The following is a 16,782-nucleotide window of genomic DNA, read 5'->3' on the forward strand; positions in this document are numbered from 1 at the left end:
GCGACGGGCTGCTGATCGGCAACAGGGAGAGCAGGGCAGACACCCTGCACAGTTAACCGCCGCTGCGATGTAGCGCCGCGCGGCGGTTAACTGTTAAAGCGCGGACGTAACTGCACGCCCAGGTGCGCAAAGTTACTGCTCACCTGGGCGTTCATGTACGCCAAGGTGCGGGAGGGGGTTAAAAAAGAAGAAAACAGCCATGCTTTTCTACTTCTGGACAACCAATCTGTATTTTATTTTAGTTTTCTTAGTTAGATTTAAGTCTGTACAAAAGAAAAAATGAGTTATTTCTTTTTATGTTCTTTATATCTTTTCTAGGGGCAGCCATTTTGAAGACACACACTTCGTTCCTTTAATGTCTGTATAGTTAGTACAGCAGGGTATGTTTGCTTTATGACAAGTAATATTAATGGTAGTTAATTGACAGAGGAATGTCATAGATTAATACAGTCTCCAGTAAGTGATAGAAAGGACAAAAATGCCTGAGGCACAAGAAAACCCATTTTCCCAGCTACCAACAAAATTGAAATAATATTTAACTTTTAATATTGTATTTCTAAAAAGTCCAGGAGGGACAAAGAGCACACACAGTTAAAATTAGCTAAAGACCAACGGCAAAGCGCTCTGTGAGATTACTGCCGTACGAGGCAGAATTCAGTAGATAATTCCTATCAGGGACAGGAACGCTAAGTCAGCAGCTGCAGACTGCCTGACAGTGCAGGTGGCACAGTATAGCAGTGTATTAGAGATGAAAGCCAGTGGATCGTAGCAGTTAAAATTATAGGTATAGCCCCCCCCCAGAGACTAGGGAATGACAGAGTGACATAATAATAATATAATATTTTTTATTTATATAGCGCCAGCATATTCCGCAACACTTTACAGTTCAGGGGGTACATTGTACAGATTAATCAATCCACACCTGAGGCCAGACCTGTTAGACTGACACCGTCTCCCACCAACCAGGGTGGCAGGCTCAGGAGTGGGAGAGCCTATCGCGGCCTGGTCAGTCGGAGTTAGCTCCGCCCCCTGTCCTTTATTACCTGCCGTGTTCTCTTCCTCAGTGCTTGTAATTCTTCTGGATTCCTGGCCCCACTGCTGCTTGCTCCAGCCTGCTTCTGCCGTGCTTCTGCCTTTCTGCAGTTCCACTTAACCTGCTTCGCTTTGCCCCTGGCTTGCTTCCTTCTCTGTGCTCACGTTGGTATACTCCACTTCATCCTGGTCCTGACTATTCATTCACCGCTCCGTTTCCTCGCGGCGTTCCGTGGGCTACTGCCCCTTCCCTTGCGTGTTCCCTGTTTGTTCTCCCGTGCACTTAGACAGCGTAGGGACCGCCGCCCAGTTGTACCCCGTCGCCTAGGGCGGGTCGTTGCAAGTAGGCAGGGACAGGGCGGTGGGTAGATTAGGGCTCACTTTCCCTTCACCTCCTTCCTGCCATTACAATTACATATTGAAAAGTGAGGACTCTGCTTGCAAGAGCTTACAGTCTATGAGGAAATAAGGGAGACACAAAGTGTAAAAAATGCTTAAGTGCAATGGTCCAGCCATCTTTTATACACAGGTGTGTAACTAGGAAAGACTGGGCCGCATAGCAAACTTTTGAGTGGGCCCCCCACCCTCCACAGGGTATCACACAACCCCCACCTTGTAGATAGTGCCTCCCCATAGATTCCACCACACAGCGCCACCCTATAGATAGCACCATACACAGCCCCCTGTAGATAACGTCTTACAGCCCCAATTCCCCCTGTAGATAATACCATACAGCCCCCTGTAGATAACGCCATACAGCCCCCCTGTAGATAACGCCATACAGACCCCGCCTGTAGATAACGCCATACAGACCCCCTGTAGATAACGCCATACAGATTCCCCCCTGTAGATAACGCCATACAGAGTCCCCCCTGTAGATAACGCCATACAGCCCCCTGTAGATAACGCCATAGAGACCCCCCTGTAGATAACACCATACAGACCCCCCTGTAGATAACGCCATACAGAACCCTCCTGTAGATAACGCCATACATACCCCCCTGTAGATAACGCAATACAAACCCCCCCCTGTAGATAACGCCATACAGTACCCCACCTGTAGATAACGCCATACAGAACCCCACCTGTAGATAATGCCATACAGACCCCCCTGTAGATAACACCATACAGACCCCCCCTGTAGATAATGCCATACAGAGTCCCCCCTGTATATAACGCCATACATACCCCCTGTAGATAACGCCATACAGACCCCCCTGTAGCTAACGCCATACAGACCCCCCTGTAGATAACGCCATACAGACCCCCGCTGCGGATAACGCCATACAGACCCCCCCCTGTAAATAACATCATACAGATCCCCCTGTAGATAACGCCATACAGAACCCCCCCTGTAGATAACGCCATACAGACCCCCCGTAGATAATGCCATCAGACCCCCCCTGTAGATAACACCATACAGAACCCCCCCTGTAGATAACACCATACAGACCCCCCTGTAGATAACGCCATACAGACCCCCCTGTAGATAACGCCATATAGCCCCCCCCCCAAAAAAAAAACCGGCCTATAGTTTGTCCTACAAAAGAGATGTATCCTCTATCCACAGAATAGGGGATACATGTGTGATCGCTGGCAGCGATAAGGATAATGGGTGATTGAAAGTCCCCCCAAGTTCTCCATGACAAAAGTTGGACTTCCAGAGTCTGCGCAGTTCAATAAAAATTAAAGGTGCGCTGGTCACGCATGCGCACAAGCGCGACCAGTGCACAATTCATTTCTATGGAGCTGCAGACAGACCCCGGAAGTCTGAGGTCTGCCATGGAGAACTTCGGGGGAATTTGTGGATAGGGGATGCATATCTTTTGTAGGAACAACCCCTTCAGTGGCTTCGTGCTGTAGCAGCCATAGCGGCTGCTAGCAGAGCCTCTGGCCATGGGGGGGGGGCCCGTGCCGGTGGGTGGCATGGGCCCCCTCATGCTGCCGGCCCCTTAGAAGCCGCTACGGCTGCTATAGCGGTAGTTACGCCACTGTTTATACACATGGGGTAGTACACATAAAGTTGCATGAGCCGGTCACCAGCCAGTGTCAGTGTACAGCAGACATGAAGTGAATTAGGGTGCAAGGAGTGTGGGGGATAATGCTGAATGAAGGGGCCTCATGACTAATGTAAAGGGGGGGGCGAGGGAGAGTAGTCAGATTAGGTAATGTTATAGGCCTGTCTAAAAAGACAACTGTGGAAGTTGGGAATTAATCTGATTGTCGGGGTAGCGCATTCTAGAGAACAGGCTCAGCACGAGAAAACTCTTGGAGATGGGAGTGGGAGGTGCGAATTATGGCGGATGTTAATCTGAGGCCGTTGGCAGACTGTAGAGTGCGAGTAGGGTGGTAGACAGAGATGAGGGAGGAGATGTAAGGAGGTGCAGCACTGTGGAGAGCTTTGTGGGTGAGAGTAATACGTTTGAATTTAATTCTGAAGAGTATGGGCAACCAGTGCAGTGACTGGCAGAGAGTAGAGGCATTGGTGTAGTGGTTAGTTAGAAAGATGAGCCTGGCTGCTAAATTAAGTATCGATTGGAGAGGGGAGAGTTAAGTGAATGGAAGACCGATTAGTAATGAGTTACAGTAATCAAGACAAGATGGAATCAGAGCGACAATGAGAGTTCTGGCTGTTTCCACAGTTAAAAAAGGGCGGATTCTGGAGATGTTTTTTTTTTGTCAAATCTTTTATTGTAGGGTTTTCAAAATTATACTAAAATAAACAGAATTCTTGAATTTTACAAAGATAGGAGATCACGAAAGCAAGAAAAGATTGCAAAGTCAGTGTACATATATGTACATTCCAGACACCTTGGATACAAAAGGAAATAAGTATAGTACCCAGGGGCGTAACTAGGAAAGACTGGGCCCCATAGCAAAGGTTTGACTAGGGCCCCCCCTCCCCTGGGTGTCACACAACCAAAGGGAGCTGTATGGCGTTATCTACAGAGGGGGTTGTATGGAGTTCCCTACAGGGGGGCTGTATGGCGTTATCTACAGGGGGGCTGTATGGCGTTATCTACAGGGGGGCTGTATGGCGTTATCTACAGGGCGGCTGTATGGCGTTATCTACAGGGGGCTGTATGGCGTTATCTACAGGGGGATGTATGGCGCTGTCTACAGGGGGGCTGTATGGCGTTACCTACAGGGGGGCTGTATAGCATTACCTACAGGGGGGCTGTATAGCGTTACCTACAGGGGGGCTGTATAGCGTTACCTACAGGGGGGCTGTATAGCGTTACCTAAAGGGCGGGCTGTATAGCGTTACCTACAGGGGGGCTGTATAGCGTTACCTACAGGGGGGCTGTATAGCGCTACCTACAGGGGGGGATCTATAGCGTTACCTACAGGGGGGCTGTATAGCGTTACCTACAGGGGGGACTCTGTATGGCGTTATCTACAGAGGGGGCTGTATGCTGCTAATGCCATATAGCCCCCCTGTCGGTAACGCTATACAGCCCCCCTGTAGGTAACGCTATACAGCCCCCCCCCCTGTAGGTAACGCCATGTAGCCCCAACCCACCAAAAAAATCTGACCTACAGTGTGTCCTACAAAAGACATGTATCCCCTATCCACAGGATAGGGGATACATGTGTGATCGCTGGCAGTGATAGGGAGAACGGGGGACCGAAACTCCCCCGAAGTTCTCCATGACTAACCTCTGACTCCCGGCGTCTGCGCAGCTCAATAAAAATGAAAGGAGCGCTGGTCACGCATGCGCACAAGCGCGACCGGCGCTCCATTCATTTCTACGGAGCTGCCGACACAGACCCCGGAAGTCCGAGGTTTGTGATGGAGAACTTCAGGGGACTTTCAGTCCCCCATTCTCCCTATTAATGCCAGCGATCACACATGTATCCCCAATCCTGTGGATAGGGGATACATGTATTTTGTTTAATTGCAGAGTGGGGAGATACCTCCCTGCTCCGCTGTAGTGTTCAGTGGCGTCGCGCTGTAGCAGAAAAAGCGGCTGCTAGCGGAGCCTCCGGCCATGGTGGGGGCCCGTGCTGGCGGGCGACACGGGCCCCCTCATGCCACGGGCCCTGTAGCAGCCGCTACGGCGGTAGTTACACCACTGATAGTACCAGTAACTAGTAATGTAACCAGAGTATTAAAATAATTTACAACATAAGACATAATCTCCAGCATTATAATTTCACCAGATTATAGATATCCAATATTCAAAAATTTAAGGAAAAGGGACATACAAAAACTATATTTTGACAAACAAAACAAACACAATATCCCTCCTTCATTATTTAAAAAAATATAGAGATAAATTCTAATACGCTTCTAGATAGTTACAGTCTATCTATAAAGGTAATTGTAGCCCACTAAAAGCAAGCCATTTAGACCATTTATAAGCAAATACCTGTGACCTATGTAGTCTAGTAGAAATTAACGTTCCATGACGCAGTTATACTGGACTTTACGCAGAATTTCTTCTTTAGTCGGGATAGAAGCACTTTTCCATCTCTCGTTCTAGCTACAGTCAAAACATGGGTCATTATCGTATTGTTTTCAGTGCCTATATCCTCTAGGATATTGGTCAAAGAAAGCAACGCTATCTCCGGTCCCCAAGGAACAGGGAAACCGATTATACTGGTCAACAAGTGTTGTATTTCTATCCAAAAGGGAACTATGAAATGACATCTCCACCAAATATGTAGTAAAGAACCGGTAGAGGCTTGACATCGCCAACAGTTAGAGGGTACATTAGAGAACATTTTACATAAGCGGTATGGAGTCATGTACCATCTATAAAGCAATTTCCTGGAGGCTTCCAAATTATTTACACAGTGAGATTCCTTAAAACAAATTCGAAACGCCGTCTCCCACTGCTCAACACTAAATGACCTCCCCAATTCCAGTTCCCATTTTTGTATAAAATTAGAGGCAGACAAAGTTCGTGCTGGTGGATGGCCTCATAAGCTTTAGATATACCTTTAGTTATTATTTTAGGGTTATAGAAAAATTGTTCATAGCTGGTAATGAGGAGATGCCTCAACTGGAGGTACTTATAAAAGTCTTTAGGACTAAAATCATATTTGGAAGATATTATCGAATAAGGTAACAGCAGGTTATTGTCATATAGTTCTTCCAAAAACACAATACCTTTAGTGATCCAATCAGAAAAATTAGAGTTAGGTATACAACGTTGAACGATAGCTAAAGAAACCATACAACGCCTAAGAGGAAGAATGGGGACCTTATTAGACACGTCTCTCCAAACCTGGATAGATGCTTTTATTGTAGGCGATAATGTACCCAATATACGTTCCCCCATCCTAGAAGAACCCAAGATAGTTTTCAGATCTGAGCCATGCAGTATGTGGGCTTCCACCTCTACCCAACGTTTATTTTTATCGTGTAACCACCAATATTTTAATTGGTCCAAAATGGGCGCATTCCTTGAGGAAGCACATCGCGAAACGCGCGTTGGGGTTTCGTTTTATACCAGCCGGACTTTCTCAGTTATCGTCCACTATGGGTAAGTTATCGTATGAGTGGGTGGACTTGTGGCTTACTTAGGTTTCAGACCTCATACTTACTCTTCACACATGACTCATGGTCTGTGTATTTTTGCCAGATGCTTGTGTTGCTTGTAGGTCCTACACTATCTGTTTCCATGACACTTACCTTTACGAGCATAGCTATTATATTGCTGCCTCATATTGTTGATGTAAACCGACTTGCTTCATGATATCTTTAGTCCATCCACCCGATTCTATGTATTGTACACTGCCCTATATTTGTATCATAGAGAGAGTCTTGTCAGCTGTGTTACAGTGAAATTATTCAGAGTCTCCATGTCCAGCTTTGTACCTTTTTATTCTCTATATATGTCTTTATATGTCCAATAAAGTTTTTTCTTTTTATTATTGGCTATCATGCTCCTTTTGTCTCTAGTGTATATCATCCTTTTACTTATAGTATACTATGCTGCTCAAGTCTCCTTATCAGTTGACATATGACATTATTGCCGTCAACACAGTACTCAGTCGGTAGGATGATAACATATAGAGGTACAACAACGGAGGTTCATAGCTTACTATATATTGTGGTTAAATTGTACTAAAACTTATGTCTTTAAATGTTAAGAGTTTGAATAGCCTACAAAAGGTCATGAATGCCAAGGTGTGGACTCCAGAAGCAGAAGTCGCATTTAAAAACTTAAAAAAGGCCTTCACGTCAGCCCCTATTCTTCATCACTCTGATATATCTCTACAGTTTTCATTAGAGGTGGACGCTTTCTCTGTTGGTGCCGGTGGACCTGCCATGTATGCAAGCCTATGAGGACCACCCTCTGGTCAGGCCTGATTTACACGTGCGCAAAAGGCACTTAACAGCTCCATGTGTAATCAGCGTATGATGCGCGGCTGCGAGATTTTCTCACAGCCGCCATCATTATCACACTCCGTTTGGATGTTTGTAAACAGAAAAGCACGTGGTGCTTTTCTGTTTACATTCAGAGTTTGACAGCTGTTGCGAGAATCACGCATTTCGCACGGAAGTGCTTCCGTGCGGCATGCGTGTTTTTCACGCACCCATTGACTTCAATGGGTGCGTGATGCGCGAACAGCGCACAAAGATAGGACATGTCGTGAGTTTTTTTGAGCTGACTCACGCTGAGCAAAACTCACGGACTGTCTGCATGCCCCCATAGACTAATATAGGTGCGTACGACACGCGTGAAAAGCACGCGCGTCGCACGCACGTATATCACGCTCGTGTAAACGAGGCCTCAGAGTGACTGTGACATCACACTGACAGTTGGAATACGTTACACTACCTAGGTAGTGTAATGTATTCTAGCAGCGATCAGAGCTGCAGGTAAAAAAGAAAGTGTAAAAAGTAAATAAAAAAGTAAAAAAAAGTTAATAAAAATGTTTTACAAAAGTGTAAAAATAAAAGATTTTTTTTTCCCTATAATAAATCTCATTATAGGAAAAAAATGAAAACGTTAAAAAACAGTACACATATTTGGTATCACCACATTTGTAACGACCCAATCTATAAAACTGTAATGTTAGGGTATGTTCACACGGCGGGAGTCCGTAACGGCTGAAATTACGGGGATGTTTCAGCCTGAAAACATCCCCGTAATTTCAGCCGTACCGGCATGTGCAGGCGCTTGAACGCCGCGTCAATTACGGCCGTAATTAGCGCTGCTATTCATTGGAATGAATAGCGGCTGCAATTACGGCCAAAGAAGTGACAGGTCACTTCTTCTACGCGGGCGTCTATTTACGCGCCGTCATTTGACAGCGGCGCGTAAATATACGCCTCGTGTGAACAGACAAACGTCTGCCCATTGCTTTCAATGGGCAGATGTTTGTCAGAGCTATTGAGGCGCTATTTTCGGGCGTAATTCGGGGCAAAAACGCCCGATTTACGTCCGTAAATAGGCCGTGTGAACATACCCTTATTGTTACCGCACAGTGAACGCCGCAAAAAAAAACTAAAAACAATGCCAGAATCACTATTTTTTTGTCACCATCCCTCTCAAAATATGGAATAAAAAGTGATCAAAAAGTCGCATGTACCCCAAAATAGTACCAATACAAACTACAACCCGTCCCACAAAAAACAAGCCCTTACATAGCTTTTTTGACTGAAAAATAAAAAAGTTACGGCTCTCATCATATGGTAACAGAAAATAAATTATTTTATAAAGAAGTGTTTTTATTGTGCAAACGCTGCAAAACATAAAAAAACAATATACATATGGTATCGCCGTAATCGTACCGACCCACAGAAAAAAGTAAAATTGTCATTTATAGCACATTATGAACGCCGTAAGAAATAAAGAATTTAAAACGCCAAAATCACTGTTTTTGGTCACCAAAGCTCTAAATAACATGTAATAAAAGGTGATCAAAAAGTTGTATGTACCAAAAAAGTGTACCAATAAAAACTACAGCTCATCCTGCCGAAAATAAGTCCTAACACCGCTCAATCGACCAAAAAATAAAAAAGTTATGGCTCTCAGAATGTGTTGATACAAAACAATTTTTTTTTGTAACAAATATTTTTTCTTTGTAAAAGTAGTAAAATATATATACATTTGGTATCACCGTAATCGCAGAATAAAGTTAAATTGTCATTTTTATCGCACGGTGAAAGTGGTAAAAACAAAACCACAGTTTTTTCCAATTTCACCCCTCAAAGAATTTTATTTTTGGTTTCCCAGTACATCATATGGTACTTTAAATGGTGTCAATAGAAACTACAACTCTTCCTGCAAAAAATAAGTCCTCACACCGCTCTATTGATGGAAAAATAAAAAAGTTATGGCGTTTGGAAGGCGTGGAGTGAAAAACTAAAATGGATAAGCAAAAAACGATTAGTCCTGCAAAGGTTAATTAATTTCTATTAAAAAAAAAAATTATTACCACATGTGGGGTATTGTCACACTCGGGAGAGATTGCGTTACAAATTTAGGGGGACTTTTTCTCCTTTATCCCTTGTGAAAATGAAAAAAATCAACATTTTAGTGGACAAAAATATTCATATTCATTTTCACGGCCTAATTCTACTAAATTTTCCAAAAAAAACCTGTGTAGTATAAATGCTTACTATACCCCTAGAAAAATTCCTTGAGGGTGTAGTTTCCCAAATGGGGTCACTTTTGGGGTGTTCCACTGTTTTGTTCCCTCCAAGGCGTTGCAATCGCGACATGGCACTAAAATCCAATCCAGCAAAATCTGCACTCCAAAATCCAAATGGCGCTCCCTCCCTTCTGAGCCCTGCTGTGTGTCCAAATATCAGTTTATTACCACATATTGGGTTTTTCCGCAATCGGGAGAAGATGCTTTACAAATGTTGGGGTGCATTGCCTTCTTTATTCCTTGAAAATATTACAAATTTCTATGTTTTTTCAGAAAAAAAGTAGATATTCATTTTCACAGACTAACTCCAATAAATATAGCCAAATACCTGTGGGGTCAAAGTGCTAACTATACCCCTAGATCAATTTCTTGAGGGGTCTAGTTTCCAAAATGGAGTCACTTTTGGGGAGTTTCCACTGTTTTGGCACCACCAGACCTCTTCAAACCCGACATGGTGCCTAAAATATAATCTAAACATAAGCAGGCCCCAAAATCCTGTAGGTGCTCTTTTGCTTTTGAGGCCGGTGTTTCGATCCATTAGGGCACTAGGGCCACATGTGGGATATTCCTAAAAACTGCAGGACCTGGGCAATAAATAATGAGTTGCGTTTCTCTGGTAAAACCTTCTGTGTTACAGATTTTTTTTTATTACAAATGAATTTCGGCAAAAAAAATGAAATTTGTAAATTTCCCCTCTACTTTGCTTTATTTCCTGTGAAATGCCTAAAAGGTTAAGAAACTTTCTGAATGCTGTTTTGAGTACTTTGAGGGGTGCAGTTTTTTAAATGGGGTAATTTATTGGGGATTCTTATATAAGGCCCTCAAAAGCACTTCAGAACTAAACTGGTACCTGTAAAAATAGCCTTTTGAAATTTTCTTGAAAATGTGAGAAATTGCTGCTAAAGTTCTAAGCCTTGTAACGTCCTAGAAAAATAAAAGGATGTTCAAAAAACGATGCAAATATAAAGTACACATATGGGAAATGGTAACTAGTGACTATTTTGTGTGGTATTACTATCTGTTTTACAAGCAGACAGATTTAAATTTAGAAAATTGCACATTATTTCACAAATAAATATTGAATTTATCGACCAAATTTTTCCACTATCATAAAGTACAATATGTCACGAGAAAACAAACTCAGAATCGCTTGGATAGGTAAAAGCATTCCCAAGTTATTACCACATAAAGTGACACATGTCCGATCTGAAGGGGTTAAATCAAATATGCCGTTTGAATAATATTGAAAAAATGACAGTGACAACAGTTACATTTCAATTTAGTTTTACATAAAATAGTTATTTCAATCTATTAACATTTTTTCTATATAGGCTGAATAAATTCTTATGATTCCACAAATAATAACACTACATTTCCATTGTGCTTTGACATAGGTTTCACCTATCTATTTCTCTTCATTTAATTCGAAATTTATGTCAGGTTGCCATAGAAACTAATTTGATAACTTTAGAATGCAGCTAACTAAAGAAGTATGATATTACAGAATTGGAGGCAATGACATAAAATAAAGATGAACAGTTAATCACTATATTTTTTTATCGCTAATAATAATAAGTAAAGGGAATGTCCAGTTCTTGAAAAAAAAGTAAAAAGCAGCAAATCTTAAAAAGAAAACATTACTTACCTCTTTGATCCCCTTCTGATCCAGCGCAGATAGAGCCTATGGGTGGCAGACACCCCTGTATGGCATCCGTCATGGGCTTTTCCCGAGCCGGAAACCCCGACCAGAGCGCTGCCGAAGCTTTGGCCTGGTACTCCAGTTTTGCCGACGCTCCAGCCTGGGACTCCAGCTGTGCAAAGTTCCTGACATCAATATCCATATATGAACAGTGACGTCAGGGGATTCTCCAGGGCCGTAATCCCCAGCCAGAGCGTTGCCAACTCCACAGTGATGTCAGAGGCAGTGCTGGAGTACTGGGCAGAGACTAGTAGATGGACAGTGACTTCAGGAGTTTTTCCAGCACCAGCCACTGGGCGACATATACCACTGTATGCCATACAGTAAAATACATTTTGGCCTTTCAACGAAGGAAAATTCCCGACGTATACCTCCAACTGAAGGCCAAAGCGCGATGTGAATGGGGCCTGTTTTTATGTTACACAAGTGCCCTACTCTGACCTCCATTAGGGCATAGGTAAAGATCACATATCCTCGCTTATTTTTCATTTTTCCTCTTTAATCTTTTGCTGGCTTATAGACACTAATTCTTTAATCCTCTTCTTTCTTATATGAAAGTTGTTTAGCTTCCAAGCTTGCTTCATTTATTTATCTCTTTCCATTATTAAAATAAGGGCAGGACTTCGAACAGCTGCTGATAAGTTCATATGCATCATTTTATAGGTATTTTCATTTTTTTCTGATTATTTAACTGGGCTGCTTATCTTAAGATTTGGCTAATAATTTGCTATTGATCTTTACTGCATCTTTATGCAACACTCAGTGCCTTTTGTGGATCTGTGCCAGAACTATTTGTAAGATCTTTCATGTTTTCTAACTCATAAAACTAGAATATACAAAAACAATATTCACATATTTCGCGCCTAGTCTGTTGATAAAGCAAAGACAGCATTTGTGGGGTTTGTTCATGATTAAACATAGCATGGGCGTAGCTGGGAGGGGGCAGGCGGGGCATGTCCCCCAGGCGGAATTTAGAGGGGGCACCAGCGCCACCCCCTCCTGCACTATAATTGTACCTGCATCTATAGGACACAGGTATAATTAGAAACAATGAATGGCCGGGTACGTTCCGTGCCCGGCCATTCAGCGCTTTTCTACAAGTGAAGCGGTGCGATACTTTGCGCCGCTTGCGTCGTTGAAAGGCGCTGAATGACAGGGAAAGTCATTCTGCCCAGCCAATCAGCACCTTTCATAGACGCTTCGTTCAACCCCAGGAGACCTGCGCAGAAGAGAGCAGGTCTCCATTGCTGCCGGACGGGATTAAGGTGAGATTAAATAGTTTGTTATTTTATTGTAATAAAAAAGTGTGTGGCTTTATCTACGGGGGGTGGCTTTATCTACAGGGGGGGACTTTATCTATTGGGGGCTATTTACTGGGGTGGGCTATCTATGTAGCACTATATACAGGGGTGGGCTATATCTACAGGGGGCTATATACAGGGGTGGGCTATCTGTGGGGCACTATATACAGGGGTGGACTATATGTGGAGCACTATATACATGGGTGGGCCAGATCTACAGGGGGGCTATATACAGGGGTGGGCTCTCTGTGGAGCACTATTTACAGGGGTGGACTATATGTGGAGCACTATATACAGGTGTGGACTATATGTGGGGCACTATATACAGGGGTGGGCTATATCTACAGGGGGCTATATACAGGGGTGGGCTATCTGTGGGGCACTATATACAGGGGTGGACTATATGTGGAGCACTATATACATGGGTGGGCCAGATCTACAGGGGGGCTATATACAGGGGTGGGCTCTCTGTGGAGCACTATTTACAGGGGTGGACTATATGTGGAGCACTATATACAGGTGTGGACTATATGTGGGGCACTATATACAGGGGTGGGCTATATCTACAGTGGGGCTATATACAGGGGTGGGCTATCTATGGAGCACTATATACAGGGGTGGGCTATATCTACAGGGGGCTATATACAGGGGTGGGCTGTCTGTGGAGCACTATATACAGGGGTCGGCTATCTGTTGTGCACTATAGGGGGAGCTATTTGTGGGACACTATATACAGGGGTGGGCTGTATGGGTGCACTATCTACAGAGGGCTCTATGGGGGCACTATCTACAGGGGGCTCTATGGCTGGCACTATCTACAGGGGGCACGGTATGTGTGTGTGTGGGACACAGTGTATGGTACGCTATTATATTTAGGGGCGTAGTATGTGATATAATGAGAACTTTATTGTTGTTTATAGGTGTAGAAATGTTGGAAAAGTGAGAAGCTGAAGACATCTGAGCGGCAAACTGCAGAAATGGGCTGTGACCGGGAGAAGTCATCATAGAGGTCTGGACCAGATGGAGAAAAGAAACTAGAATCTGAGACGTCACCGGTGAGTCACTTAATGTAAATGGTTATTCTGCCTCTAATCAGTAATGTAGTCACTGTATGATCTGCAGCGAGATGATGGGGGGTATGATTATGATATCATTATTTTTTTTTGTGAAACAGCAACTCCCAGCATATCCTTAACATTGTTCGGGCCATGCTGGGAGCTGGAAACAAATTAGTGCAAACCTATACGGCAGGGGTTGCACTAAATTGAGCTTTATTTGTGCTGGTGTTGTATTTATGTACTGAGCTTTGTTCTGGTGCTGTATATATGTACTGAGCTTGGTTCTGGTGTTGTGTATAGAACTATATTGCTTGTAAAATGTACAAATGTTTTTAAGCTCGAGTTACATAAAAAAAATGTGGAAAAGAAATGACACGTCATTGATTGGTAGAGAAAACAAACACGGCGAGGTGGAAGGAGATGTCGGGTAAGAGGTTTGGGGGGGGGCGCCAAACTGAATCTTTGCCCCGGGTTCTGGAGAACCTAGCTACGCCTCTGAACATAGAAGTAAAGAATAGAGGGCCATAGCTTGTACTGTTAAACTGGCATTTGATAAACATTATTAAAAAAGCAACCAGTAATATTTCCATTGTATAATCTGCAGGTAGCACATGTTGGTACTGTGGCACCAAATGTTAAACAGAAAAGAGGAGAGTGAAAGGTATTTTCAGGGGCGTAGCTAAAGGCTCATGGGCTTCAATGCAAAGGTTCTTCTTGGGCCTTCCCCCCTAAACTTCTCATGGCCGACGGCCCGCAGCTTTCAACTGAATCGCTGGGTCTCCTAAATGACCCAATGATGCAGCACTAGCAGCCAGGGGCGTCACTAAGGTCTTAAAATGGAAAAAGCCCCAATACATATACCCCCCAAAAAATGTGTGCATGTATGTACACTACCGTTCAAAAGTTTGGGGTCACCCAGACAATTTTGTGTTTTCCATGAAAACTCACACTTATATTTATCAAATGAGTTGCAAAATGACTAGAAAATATAGTCAAGACATTGACAAGGTTAGAAATAATGATTTTTATTTCAAATAATAATTTTCAGATAGAATACCAGCTGCCTGCTTCTTCCCTAAATAGTTCTTGCATATTTTGTAGGTGTGCTTTGGGTCATTGTCCTGTTGTAGGATGAAATTGGCGCCAATCAAGCGCTGTCCACAGGGTATGGCATGGCTTTGTAAAATGGGAGTGATAGCCTTCCTTATTCAAAATCCCTTTTACCTTGTACAAATCTCCCACTTTACCAGCACCAAAGCAACCCCAGACCATCACATTACCTCCACCATGCTTGACAGATGGCGTCAGGCACTCTTCCAGCATCTTTTCAGTTGTTCTGCGTCTCACAAATGTTCTTCTGTGTGATCCAAACACCTCAAACTTCGATTCGTCTGTCCATAACACTTTTTTCCAATCTTCCTCTGTCCAATGTCTGTGTGCTTTTGCCCATATTAATCTTTTCCTTTTATTAGCCAGTCTCAGATATGGTTTTTTCTTTGCCACTCTGCCCTGAAGGCCAGCATCCCGGAATCGCCTCTTCACTGTAGACGTTGACACTGGCGTTTTGCGGGTACTATTTAATGAAGCTGCCAGTTGAGGACCTGTGAGACGTCTATTTCTCAAACTAGAGACTCTAATGTACTTGTTTTGTTGCTCAGTTGTGCAGCGGGGCCTCCCACTTCTCTTTCTACTCTGGTTAGAGCCTGTTTGTGCTGTCCTCTGAAGGGAGTAGTACACACCGTTGTAGGAAATCTTCAGTTTCTTGGCAATTTCTCGCATGGAATAGCCTTCATTTCTAAGAACAAGAATAGACTGTCGAGTTTCACATGAAAGCTCTCTTTTTCTAGCCATTTTGAGAGTTTAATCGAACCCACAAATGTAATGCTCCAGATTCTCAACTAGCTCAAAAGAAGGTCAGTTTTATAGCTCCTCTAAACAGCAAAACTGTTTACAACGGTGCTAACATAATTGCACAAAGGTTTTCAAGTATTTTCTAATCATCCATTAGCCTTCTAACACAGTTAGCAAACACAATGTACCATTAGCACACTGGAGTGATGGTTGCTGGAAATGGGCCTCTATACACCTATGTAGATATTGCATTAAAAACCAGACGTTTGCAGCTAGAATAGTCATTTAGCACATTAACAATATATAGAGTGTATTTCCGACTAATTTAATGTTATCTTCATTGAAAAAAACTGTGCTTTTCTTTCAAAAATAAGGAAATTTCTAAGTGACCCTAAACTTTTGAACGGTAGTGTATATGTGTATATAGGAGACAGCATATCTATAGCACTATGACCCTATAGCTATGGATAGGATTTGATACAGTGGCTCAGCAGACAGTAGTGGCGTAACTATGCCGTAACAACCATAGCGACTGCTATGGGGCCCGCGGCATGAGGGGGACCATGCCGCCCGCCAACACCCCCCCCCATATAGCCGGTGGGACTTACAGCGCAGCACATCGAGATCACGTTGTGCTGTCATTTACAGCGTGATCTCGCGAGATTACACTTGCTGTGCTGTAAGTCACACACAAACGTTACCGAAGTGTCGGGATTGTGAATATACATTGCGACCTGGCTGAAAGGACTGTCTATTCACTGTCAAGACACTTCAGTAACGTTAATGTGGGTGTATGTGACAGCACATAATGATCCTGCGTTGTTCACTATGTGCTGACTACATGAATGGAGAGAAGTGTATGACTCTGATTGGTCAGCGTCATACACTTCTCTCCACAACGCCCACTTGGTCAAAAGTAAAAACACGCCCAGTTGAGCATTAAGAAAGTCATTAGAATAAAGCTAAAATCGCTGGTGAAAATATATTGTTTATCTAAATAAAAAACACTGCTGTTACCTACATTACCGCGCCAAACTCATTATGTAAGAGATAGGGCACTTATAATGTGGTGACACATTATAGCGCCTCTTTAAAGGTGCAGTGTATGGCGCTATTATATTTAGAGGTGTTGAGAATTTTATCTTTGTTTATAGGTGCAGAAATGTTTTAAAAGTGAGAAGCTGTAAACATCTGAGCGGAAAACTGTAGAATGGGTTGTGGCCAGGAG

This window comes from Rhinoderma darwinii, chromosome 1 (assembly GCF_050947455.1).
Source record: "Rhinoderma darwinii isolate aRhiDar2 chromosome 1, aRhiDar2.hap1, whole genome shotgun sequence".
In the NCBI taxonomy this organism is placed as follows: Eukaryota; Metazoa; Chordata; class Amphibia; order Anura; family Rhinodermatidae; genus Rhinoderma; species Rhinoderma darwinii.